The 13,057-nt window shown below is 30.9% G+C and overlaps 1 protein-coding gene across 5 annotated transcripts in view; it reads left to right on the forward strand.

The window, feature by feature from the left end:
* FUT8 (fucosyltransferase 8) overlaps positions 1 to 13,057 on the forward strand; it is a 190,334-nt gene that overhangs the window by 60,588 nt on the left and 116,689 nt on the right. The gene's annotated exons all lie outside the window — the stretch shown is intronic.

The following is a 13,057-nucleotide window of genomic DNA, read 5'->3' on the forward strand; positions in this document are numbered from 1 at the left end:
TATAATTTCTTAAAGAATGTTTCTGATACCCCTAAAAAATTACTGCTTCAAAAAAATCCATTGAATTTGGTGTAGTAAAAGAGTGTTTACTCTTTACTCTTTTTAGTAGATATATATAAAATGCAAACATCTAATTATTCAAGATCTTTTAGATACTAATTCACTTGTGAGAAAAATTCAAACTGATATACGATAGTCACTAGATCCATTTGTCAAAGCTGCTTTTGTTTTTGGTCTGCTGTTGCTAAAAGAGATTGGTTTACCTCTTGTGTTGCCTAGGCAACACGGACGCACTACATTTCGTTCTCCTAAATAGCTAACCATTGAAATTCATGGAGTATGTATGTTATTTTGGTAGTGTGTTCTCTCGTAACTCTGCCCCTTGTTCAGCCAAATTATATTGCTAAAGAGTAATAATCCCTTGATCAGCCAAATCATATTCTTTTGATTCATTTGGAGTCAAGAACAAGGACTCCATAGTTATACAGATCTGGCTGTGAATCTTGGTTCCTCGTGGTTTTATGAACTTAAGCAAATTACTTTACACTCTGCTGGTTTATTTGATATTAGTGTAGTAGTTGAGCAGACTCTGGAGCCAGTTTGTGAGGATTTGAATCCTGGCTCTGCTATTTTTCTAAGTGTGATTTGGAGCAAGTTATACTAACTTGTCTGCCTCTTCTTTCTCATCTGTACATTTGGGATAATAATAGTACTTATCTGTAAAACACTTCGAGTAAGCCTGAACAATAAGTACTCAATAAATATTTGCTATTATTATCTTCAATAAAATCATGATCAATAAAAAAATAGAGTTGTTATGAGACTGAATAAATAAAGTAAATAAAATGCTTTGCACAAGGACCCAGTACATGTTCAGTAAGTGATGATACTACAATGGGATTGATGGTAATTATGATGTAGCAGATGTGTCCATGGAATAAACATAGACCCAAAATTTGTAACGGAAGAGACCACACTGGAACTCTGTTGCTAATTGGTCAAAACACACAGAGTGAGTTCCAGCACTCTGTTAAGTCACTGCACGAAACAAATCAACTTTTCTATCTCAGCTGGTACAGAAGATATGGTAGGTGAAAAATCTTATTCAATAAGACTTCAGAATTATAATCTTACTGTACCTATTGTGATAAAGTACAGTTTAGGATAGGCCATACTCCATGGATGGCCAAGAAAGTACTGAGAAAACCTTTTATAAGGATATTATGTAAAACTTCTCCCAAAATCAAGAGTTATTCAGAAACTGTGAAAAACAGATAGGGAGATAGGATGTAGGCTGCTACTATTCTACCCAACCTTAAAATATGTTTTCTCCTTCTTCTTTAGTAATAGAATGCAGATTTTTTTTTTTTTTTTTTTGCTTAGCACGTTGATGCCTTTGAGAAAAGACTATGTTTTCCAGCTATGTGATTAAATTTTGAGAAAAGAGATGAAAGCAGAAGTATTATGTGTGTGCTTGTAAAGGGTACCAACTTAGCTGGAAGAAACCTCTTTTTTTTGCAATTCATTTCTCTTCTTCTTTTTGACCTTTATTGAAGGTATTATAACTGGAGTTTTAGCAAACATTTTGGACCATGAGGAGATCTTGATGATGGAAGCCAGGCACCTGGAATGATGGAAGAGAAAGTTAGAAGCTTGGGTCCCTGAGGAGATTGCAACCACTATCTCTACATTGCCTATCTCTAGATTTCTTTTACAAAAGGAAAAAATAAACATTAATCTTGTTTAACTAAGCTACTGCTGTCTTGGGGTATTCTGTAATGTACAGAACATTAATAGTTTTTATAGGTTACTATCGTTAACTTGTTATGCCATTGTTAAATGAAGTATTTATAACTATGTAGATTTTTTTTTCCTGGTAAATCCTTCTTATTAATTACACTCGGTTCAAGTGTCTCCTCAAAATTTTGGATTGGCAAATATGAAAAAAAGTTAGAAAACTTTGAATTAGCCATTTTCTGTGGAAGAGGTTGAGAAAAGATTATTTTGGAGCCTACATAGCAAATGATTGATTCTTTTCCACTCTTTGATATAAAGATGATTCTAAAGTATTGGTATCTGGGCCCTCACTTCTTAATGGTTTCTGTGACACCAAAATAATTAATTTGACACGTTTAATTCAGTAATTTTGTATAGACAAAAGTTTAGTTGCCAGAGTTGAGAATTCTACAATCTCTTTATTCATGTCGCCTAACTTATGATTTGATTTTATTTAGTGTGGAATAGTGTGGAGTTCTAGGCCTAGAAAGACTATTGAGGTCATGTATTTCATTGTAATTTATCAAATGTGGTTCCTATATAGGTTTTACCTTTGTTTTTTCTTTGTGAATGTATTAATTCCTTTCCATATATTTCTGAACATTTCAATTTTTTCAATAGACACTTCTTTCCATGTCTTGGCTATTGTAAATAATGTAGCAGCGAACATGAAGGTACAAATATGTTTTCAAGATAGTGATTTTGTTTCTTTGGGATGAATACCCAGCAGTGGAGTTGCTGGGTCATAATGTAATTCTATTTTTAATTTTTTTAAGAACCTCCATGCTGTTTTCCATAGTGACTGCACCAGTTTACATTCTCACCAGTGCACAAGGGTTCCCTTTTCTCCACATCCTTACCAACACTTGTTATTTCTTATCTTTTTGATAATAGCCATGCTAACAGGTGTGAGGGGGTATCTCATTGTGGTTTTGATATACATTTCATTGATGATTAGTGATGTCGAGTACCTTTTCATGTACCTGTTAGCCTTTGTAAAAATGTCTATTCAGATCCTCTGCCCATTTTTTAAATGGATTGTTTGGTTTTCTTTCTATTGAGTTGTGTGAATTCTTTACATATTTCGAGTATTAAACCCTTATCAGTTATATGGCTTGCAAATATTTTCTCCCTTCCCATAGGTTACCTTTTCATTTTGTTGATGGCTTCCTTTGTTGTACAGAAAGCACTTTTTTGATGTACCCCACTTATTTATTTTTGCTTTTGTTGCCTTTGGTTTTGGTATTAAATAAGAAAAAAATCATTGCCAAGATTGATGTCAAGGAGGTTATAAGATATTATGGTAGAGTCTATAGGATTAAGGAAAGGTTAACAGTAACTTCTTATTTACTAATAAATAATCATAGCTTTTATTTATCAAGTCTATACTAGATGCTAGTCATTATGACTAGCACTTTACATACCTATCTAAATTCTAGACTAATATATTCATTTAAACTAGCAAAACTAAATAAATAGAGAGCGTTAATAGTCTGACTCAATCGAAATATAATAATAGCTATAATAATTGTCATTAATATGTTTTAACTCTAATTGGCCCAATGAATGTTATTAACTCTAATTTATAAAGAAGTTATGTAATTTGGTACAGTCACACAACTGGAAAGTAGAGGAAATGGGCAAACATTGTTCTAGTTGACTCTAAAACTCACTCTCTGTTAAACCTCTAATGACTATTATTGTTAAATGTTTGTATCTGTGTAGATGTTTTAGTAATTGCTTTAGGTATTGCATTAAAAATATATAACTTACCACAGTCTATTGGTGTTGCTATTTTACCAGTTTGAGTAAAGTGTAAAAACTTTACCTATGTAAGTTTCATTACCTTCTTTCATTTATACATCTTAAATATTTCCTGTGCATATATTTAAAATCATCACAGTGTTATACTTCTTTTGTCACCTGTAAAACAATGTGGAAAACTCGAGAAGGGAAAGTCTATTATATTTATCCATATTTTTGTTCTTTCTGTTGTTTCTTCCTTCTGGGAAAAATGAAGCAAAAAGAAAACTCAAGGAACTCACTAACGTGTTGTTCCTTTAGTCCCTGGATCCCTAGCAGGTCTGCCTTTTCTTTCCACCTTTCATAGTCTTGTATTTGTTTTATATAGCATGTCCAGGGTTTTTGGGTGTTTCTCAGTGGAAGGGATAGGGACAAGTGTGTCTTCTCTATCTTGGTCTGGAATCACTTCACTGTGCCTTAAATATTAAAAAATGAAGTCAGATGGAGTTTGTATTATCTAGTTAACTGTACTATTTGAGAAGGAAAGTTTGAGGCTTTTAAGTCTCTGGATCAAATTATACTTGACATATTGTAGTTATATAGTTGCCTGTTCTTGGGTAAAAAGTATGTATAGAAAAAGATTTTTTCCCTTGCAATTCTTATAGTCAGCAAGTTTTTCTTAATAATAATAATAACAACAACAACAACAACAACAACAACAACAATAATAATAAAACAGCTATCATTGATTTTAGTTCTGCCAGTTACTGGCTTTATGACCTTAGGAAAGTTATTTAATCTCATTATGCCTTAATTTCTTCCACTGTAAAATGAGGATGATAGTACTTACATCATAAGGTGGTTGAGAAGATTAAATAATATTATAATTGTGAAGCAATGAGTAAATTGTCTAGTATTCAGGAAGCACTATATTAATGTAGCTATTATCAACTTAGAATTATAGGCTCATGTGATAGGAATTATTATAGTCATTTCAAGAAAAAATTCAAGCTCACAGAAGATAAGAGGCTCTATCTGATTCTTTACTAGTCTAAATCTATATTGGTTTACACCCAGTTCTTCCTGACCTTAGAGCTTATATTTTTCAAGGTGTTGCGCTACCTATGAACATCATCAAATCCCTCTACATTCTGCATTAACTACATTATATCATGTGTATTTATCTTCATACTTAACATTTTAAATTGAGCAATAGTATCTCACCAATGGTTGTACCACAGTTTATTTAAATTTCTCTTATTTTAGCATGTATAAATTGTTTATGCCACCTAACTGGCTCATGTGTTACTGAACCAAATACTAGCCAATTATATCATTTTAATATTCTTCATACATGTAGTAGTAAAGATTAGCCTTTAAAAGGATTTCATGCCTCTTATATGATGATTAAAATGTAGTTTTTAAAAAATGAATCCCATTAAAATTTTCAGGAGCATAAAATGTTTATTACACTTTTGAATTTGTTATTCTGTAGAAACAGTTTTAGAGCTGTTTGAATCTGAAAGTTTGAATTTATATTGTTCTTTAGAAAGAGTTCTCTAGAAAGATTGTGCATCTTTATTCATTATTTGTATGTGACTTGAGATTATTAACTGTTAAATGTAATGTTTGAAGACTGCAGTTTATTTACAGTTGGCTTGAATGCAAGTCTTTGGTTTGAAATTATATTTGGATATATTTCTCTCTGAGCATCTACTTTTGACATTTTCTGCATATAAAAATAAATGAATAAACATATGAAAATGACTTTGAATCTTAGTTCTAATTCTTCTAAGGCTGGTTTTTATTTTTATTTTGCCTAGAATTTTGACTGTAGGCATTAAGTATATGTACACTTGGGTAATATTCATGCATTCACTTTTTCATTTGTTCAATATTAATAAAGGGGTTGCTCTGTTTTATTTACTGTATTCCAAGTCCCTGTTCTATTGGTAAATACTGTTTAGTATAGGAAATAAATAAGTCAATAAGTGTTTTGATAGAGAATAATGGGATGGTGAGTGCTTTTTTAAAAAGATAACGTGTTGTAGCATTCTTGTGGAGTCCTGAAGTCATTCTTTCATTCTTTCTTGCTTTCAGATTCTCAGTTTTGTTCTGGAGCCTACACTTAGGGATAAATCCTGATTAGTCTAAGCCATAATGCTGATTTCATTCCACTCGTCAGTGATTGAATTTGCAAGGGACAGGTGACTCAGTTATGGCTATTAAGATGTGCAAAATCTTCTGGGGGAGACTTCCATCATAGTTTCCTTTCCTTTAAAATGGGACAGACCAGAAGAGATTACCAGTTGTTCTTTTACCCGTGGTTACATGTGGCTGGAATTGAGGCAGCCAACTTGCTACCATGAAGAGAGCTAGCTTGAGGTCAAAAGCTGAGGTCAAATGCTAAGGGGGTAGAATAGAAAGATGAAAAGAAATTTTTGACTATTTCATGGAGAAATTGAATTAACTACATTTTCTCAATTGAGAAATTAAAATTTTCTTCTTTTTAAAGTCATTTTGAGTTGGTTTTTCTCTTATTCGTATCATAACTTCATAATTTATACAAGTTCTCAGGGACTGTCTCTTAAAACAGGTGACATTTAAGTAGAGATCTAAATTATAAGAACAAGCCAAAGGAACTACAGTTTTCAGATAGAAGAAATAGCAAGAATGAAGGCCCCATGATAGGTGAGAACTTGGCATAATCTAGAAACTGGCAGAAGGTTGGTATACTTAGTTTCTAATGAATAAGAGAAAGATAATAGTAACTAATTATAAATTGTGGTACAGTTTACAAATCACTTTTACATATATTATTTCACATGATCTTTACAATTATTCCCATTTTATAGTTGGGTAAACTGCCCATGTGTTACAGCTAGTGATTGATTTGAAATGGTTGCTCTTTTTACTATATCACCCTGCCAATCAAGTATATGTTGTATACATACTTGATAATCAAATAAAATGGTAAGGTATACATTTCATTTAAATTTATTAGTATTACCATTTTAGGCACTATTAAATTTATTTAGGGCTGAAAGTAAAGATGCCAAGCCAGATTTCTGGACCCATTTGAATAGTATGAATTATATCAGTAAACACACCTGGTGTGTTTATCTTGAATTGAATCAGATATTCCTGATAGAAACCTTATAAATGTGATTATGTGTTTGTACTTTATTAACTAGGAAGATTAATTTCTAAGCTATCCACTGGTTTCAGTGAATAAAGAGTATTTTGTGCTCATGTGTTCAAGATGCTTGGCATTTTAAATTCATATGTGTATATACTGTGATTTTAGTGACAAGCAATGTGAAAGTATGATAGATGACGCCATAAGTAATGAATGAAAATTGGATTTTATAATCCTGGTAGGGGCTATGTGAAATTTTTCTTTTTCTTCTGCCCTCCCCTCATTTCCACTCCCATGCCCTTCTCTCCTCCCCTTCTTCCATCTCTCCCTCCCCTTCTTCATTCTACATTTCAGCTTAGTTAGTTTCACCAGGTGCTTTTATAGAAATAAAAATTGATTTCAACTAGTGTTAAAGGGCTAGTTTAATTTGTGATACTATTTTTACTTGCTTTTTCTTATTTCTTAAATTGATAAACATACAGTTTTATAAACTACCATTTTCTTATATATGGAGGATGGACAGTAAGAAATATTTTAAATAAATTTTATAAAAATACTTTATTTGAAAGTGAATTGAGATCAAATGAGAAGCTATTTAAAGATATGTTCTTGGGTTAATCTGGAATTGAACTGAATTATATATATATAGCTCTTTAATTATTTGTAGTTTATAATTGATAATTAGCTTTTCTCTAAGAGTTTTATTTCTCTTTTTCAACCTGATGCCTTTAGAATATAACAGTCTCCTTAACCTCTGCTATATTCTAGTAGTCATTTGTTAAATTTGTTGAATAAATGATTATATTTTTCTGTTGAATTTTTCAGTTCATTCAGTTGAGTTGAGTTACCACAAGAAACACTCTGTAATGATAATTTCCTTTTTACTCTTTTCAGTTGTTAAGAAAATAAATTCTTCTAAAAATGATAACTCTCTAAACTATATATATTTATTACAATTCAGGGAATCATTATTATTTTGAATATTTATGATCATTTCTTTTGCTCTGAGAAAAGGTTAGACTGCTAAGAAAATTCATCAGTGTTTCTGTGGTTTGCTAATTATATTACTAGTTATTTGAAATGTGTGGAAAATATAATTTTCAGATTAACATTTGGATTGAAGTTGATTATAGCTATAGAATAATTATTTTTGAAAATTTTTCATTAAAAGTAAGAATGTACAATGATTTTGAAAAAAAATCTATTTCATTGAAATTCAAAATGTAAGCACATAATTTAGCCCTTTAATGAATTAGCACTCTTCAGTTATTGGCATTTTGAGTTACATTCACAAAATGGAGATCATTTAAACTTTTTCTTAAATTTTTTAACTTTATTGAAGCATAATTTAATATCAATAAAATGTACCCATATTAAGTGTACAGTTGGATGACTTTTCTTAAATCTATACCTTCATGTAACTGTCATTTCTTTTTTTAATTAGTTACCTGCTTGCTCCATAGCAAGCGCTGGTCTGATTTTAGTCACTCTGTATGTTTCTCTGTTCTAGAACTTTGTATAAACGTGTATTCTTTTTCTGTTCCTGGCATCTTTCACCAGGCATATTTTTGAGATTCATCCATGTTGTTTGGTAGTTTGTTCCTTTTTACTGCTAAACAGTATTCCATTCTTTGAATGTGTCACAGTTTATCTAGTAACCTGTTGGTAGATACTTGGATTTTTTCAAATTTTTGATGCTTATAAACAAAGTGGCTGTGAACGTTTTTGTACAAGTCTTTTATAGACATATATCTTCATTTCCCATGAAAATACCTAAGAGTGGAATTGTTCAGTTATATAATAAGTATATATTTCACCTTGTAAGGAATGGTCAAACTTTTTTTCTTTTTCCATTTTCTAGAAAAACTTTTAGAGAATTGCTGTTATAGCTTCTATAAATGCTTAGTGGAGTTCACACCTAAAGCTATGTGGGTCTGGAGTTTTCTTTGTGGGAAGGTTTATAAATACACATTTAACATCTTTAATAGTTATTAGGCTATTCAGTTTATCTATTTCTTCTCAATTGAGCTTTGGTAGTTTGTTTCTTTTAGGAAATTTGTTCATTTTGGGTCAGACTTTATTGATCCAAAGTTGTACATTCCCTAACATCCTTTTGTAACATCTGTAATGATGCTCCCTTTTTCATTTCTAGTGTTGGCAACTTATGTCTTCTTTTTTTCCCCCTCGATGAATTCAGCTGGAATATTATCAATTTTATAGATCTTTTCAAGGAACTCATTTTTGGTTTCATCAGTTTTTCCCTGTTTTATATTACATTGGTAGAATTTACATTATGAACCTTTTACCTGTTTCAACAAACTTCAAATACTATCATACCTCTTGAAATATAATGTGGAGATTTTAAAACCATATTCTTTTTATGACATTGCTGTAAATCTTATAATACTTGTCATTATCTTAATTGTAAAGAATCAAATTTATTTTAAAAGAAATTAAAACAAAAAATTTTATTTAAACTTAACCATACATTTAACATGTCTGTTTAAATGCATTGTTTAAAGTTTCTGTCTGCAATCATTTTCTTTCAGCCTGAAAAACATTCTTTTAAATATACCTTGTAGTGTATATCTTCTGGCAACAAGCATCTTTTAGCTTTTGTTTTCTGCCTTTATCTTTTAAAAACATTTTAGTTGGGAATAATTTTAGAATTACAGAAAATTTGTAAAGAAAGTTCAGAGAGTGTCCATACACTCTTTGCCCAGATTTCCCTAATGTTAACATCTTACATAGCCATGGTGCATTTGTCAAATCTAATTAACAGTGGTGCAGTATTATTAACCTGAACTACAGACAGTATTTGGATTTTACCATTTTTTCCCACAGTATCCTTTTTCTCTTCCAAAAACCAACCAAGATACTGTGTTGCATTTAATCTTTATATCTCCTTAGTTTTCCTCAATCTATGGCAATTTCTTAGTTTTATTTTTTTTATGACCTTGATAATTTTGAAGACTAGAGGCCAGGTATTTTGTTGACTGTCTCCCAGTTTGTGTTTGGTATTTTTCTGATTACTAGACTGGAATTATGAGTTTTGGGATGAATATCACAGAGATGAGGCACCTTCTTTGGTATCATTTAGAATTTTCCATTACTGTAAAAATTTTCCCTGTAATCTCTTTGTAATCAGGCCCTCCTTATACCTTCAGCTGTTGGCAACCACTTATTTATCTTCATCCTGTGGTTTTCCCTTTCCTTTAATGTCATGTAAATGAATCACACAATATGCAGCTTTTGGTTCTCTCTTCCTTCACTTTGAAAAATACATTTAAGATTTATTCATTTTGTTGAGAAGGTCAAGAGCTTGTTCTTTTTTATTATTGAATTAGTATGCCTTTGTTTTTGATATATCATAGTTAAATTCATTCACCTGTTGAAGGCCATCTTATTTTTTTCCCTCTTGTTTTTATCCGTTATATATAAAGCTGCTATAAATATTTGAGTATCAGTTTTTGTGAGAACATAAGATTTCCTTTTTCTTAGGTTTATATCTAAGGAGTGGGAATTTTGGGTAAGTGTATTTTTAAGTTTGAAACCTAAAATGAAAACCTCTTAAAACACAGGAGAAAATATATGTCACCTTAGATTTGCATGAATTTTTAGATATAATACCCAAACCATAATTTGTAAAAAAAAAAAAAAAAAAATCAATTATATTGTAAAAAAATTAAAACTTTTTCTTTGTATAAGACACTGTTAAGAGGATGCAAAGGCAAGTCATAGACTGGGAGAAAATATTTGAAAATCAAGTATCTCATAATTGTATCCGAAATATATAAAGAACTGAAATCTCAACAATAAACAGTCTAATGTAGAAATGGACAAGAAATCTCAATAGACACTTCACCAGAGAAGATATGTTGGGGAAAAAAAAAAACACACATGAAAAGATGATCACATATTCAGTGTTATTTGTTACAAGGAAAATTGAATGCAAATTGAAACTACATTGAGATATGACTATACAACTATTAAAATTGCTTTAAAAAAATTGACAATACCAAATGCTTCAGAGATTATGGAGCAACTCTCATTTATTGCTGGTGACAATTCAGAATGATGTAGCCACTTTGGAATAGTTTGGCATTTTCTTATAAACATACATTTTTTTATATGACCCAAGAATTCCACTCCTTGGTATTTAGTTAAATGAAAACTGACTTTGACGGAAGCCTGCTTTTACTTTTGAAGATATTTTCACCGGATAGCAAAGTATAGTTTTGCCATTTCTTTGTCTTTTAGTACTTGTAAAAGAATGTTGTTCTATTGTCCTAGCTATGCTTTTTTCTGATAATAAGGTCCCGGAAATTCTTTTTACCTTGTTATGTACTTTATCCCCGTGACTATTTTTCTCCTCCAAATTACGGTTTATTTATATTTAAAAATACTTTGGTAATTCTGCATATGTCTATGACTAAGGTTATTTTTGATATACTTTGCTTCAAGTTTAATGACAAGTTTTATTCTGGGAAATCCTTTTTCAAGCTGAATGCCCAAATGGGGAAATACCTGTAGATTTCCAATTGCCCTGAAGCCAATAAATTGCTTTCTTGCTAATGATGATGGATGACTTTTATTTGAATTTTATGACCTGAAATATTTTCAATTCATGATGATTGTTACTATAAGGTGACACTGCTGCGGCGAAAGCTGTAATACACTATTTTTGAAGATAAGTGCTGTAAATAGTGGCTGCTTTAAATTTTTTCTTTTTTATCAACACAACATTTTTTCTTTCTACCAGATAATTTTCTTTTTGACATAACATTGTATTAGTTTCAGGTGTACAGCATAATGATTCGAAATTTTATATATTGTGAAATGATCACTACAATAAGTGTGCTTAACGTCTGTCACCTCTTGAAGGCAGAGATTTTTGTTTGTCTTGTTCACTGCTATAACCTCCAGTGCCTAGGACAGTGTCTTTTATGTAATAGGGAATCAATAAGTATTTTTGAATGGATGAGTGAATGAATTACGGTGTTATATAGATTTTAGGTAAAATACATGGTAGATTTGTTCTAGATGCTTTACATTCTAAATGTTGATAAGAACCATGCTGTATATTTTTTTATAGTGCAGTTTTGCTAACACAATATTTTTTTAGGTTTTTTAAATTCTGGAAAAGTCTATTTTTGAAAGATATTTTCGTTGGGTATAGAATTCTCAGTATGATAGCTTATATATCAGAGTGAATAAGCCGAGAGAATACGAGCAAGACAGAAGTTTCAGTCATTAGAATCATCTCAGAAGTGAAATCCTATCATTGTATCCTATTTAAGAAGCAAGTCACTAGGTCCAGCCCACACACAGGAGGAGGAGATTATATATGGGTGTGAATACAGGACACAGGGATCATAGGCAGCCATTTTAGAAATTGCCTACAATACTACATGTTACATAAATTATATAAAACATAATTGGGTCTATAAAATAACGTAACTGTTAACATATATGGCGTAATAACTACTTGTTTGCAAAGTGCTTCCCATAGATTATTTTAAGCCTCTCCCAGTATTTTGTGGGAGAGGCAGTATGTATTATATTCATTTTACAGATAAATTGAAGCTCTGTGAGGTTACCTAGCTCTGATGTAGCAGAACCAAGACTCTAGTCTCGGTTTTTTCAATTCTGGCACCCATATTTTTAATCTCCATATCTTGTCAGCATTAAGATAGAAGTACTTTTATTGAGCATCTCTTACATGTCAAGTATTATAGTAAATGCTTTATATATATTAACCTCATTTAAGCCTCACAGTAGCTCCATTAAAGCTCCTGATCTTAGTGGCGTTATATTCTAGTTTCCAGGTTCAAGAAATCACTTTGAAAAATTATATATTTTTTTATTATAGAGACATTAAACAGATATAGCCCAAAGAGTCTCTGTAAATACCAAAATAAATGAATCATTTAAATATATACACCTTAAAAAAGTGTTTTCACTAATTAAATAAGTTTGTGGAAGGAAGTCTGACACATTTCAATCCATTTAATATTCTGCAGATGAAGGATAGTATGTGAATCTCAAACAGGAATGAATTCATAAATACTTGAAAACAACCTACTCTGAGAAGAAATCTCAGCAAACATTACTATACAAATTATAGTCAGAAATTAGCTCGTATAGTTAATGTTGAAATATTTTTATTAATAAATTTGGTGTGTTTTAACTAATAAATTTTTTCATAAATAAATTGAGTGGCTTTATATCAAAGGCTGTATATACTTTCTTCAGTCTTCCCATTGTCTTTGCAAAATGAATCTTCTAGATGAAGAAAGTAAGACAAAAGTAAGGACACATTATTTTCTTATGGTTAAAAGGTAACCATAAGACTGTTGATATTATGGCCTTTAGGCCAGTTTATTTTAATCATTTAAG

Source organism: Pteropus medius, unplaced genomic scaffold (genome assembly GCF_902729225.1).
Source record: "Pteropus medius unplaced genomic scaffold, Ma_sr-lr_union100, whole genome shotgun sequence".
Lineage (NCBI taxonomy): Eukaryota > Metazoa > Chordata > Mammalia > Chiroptera > Pteropodidae > Pteropus > Pteropus medius.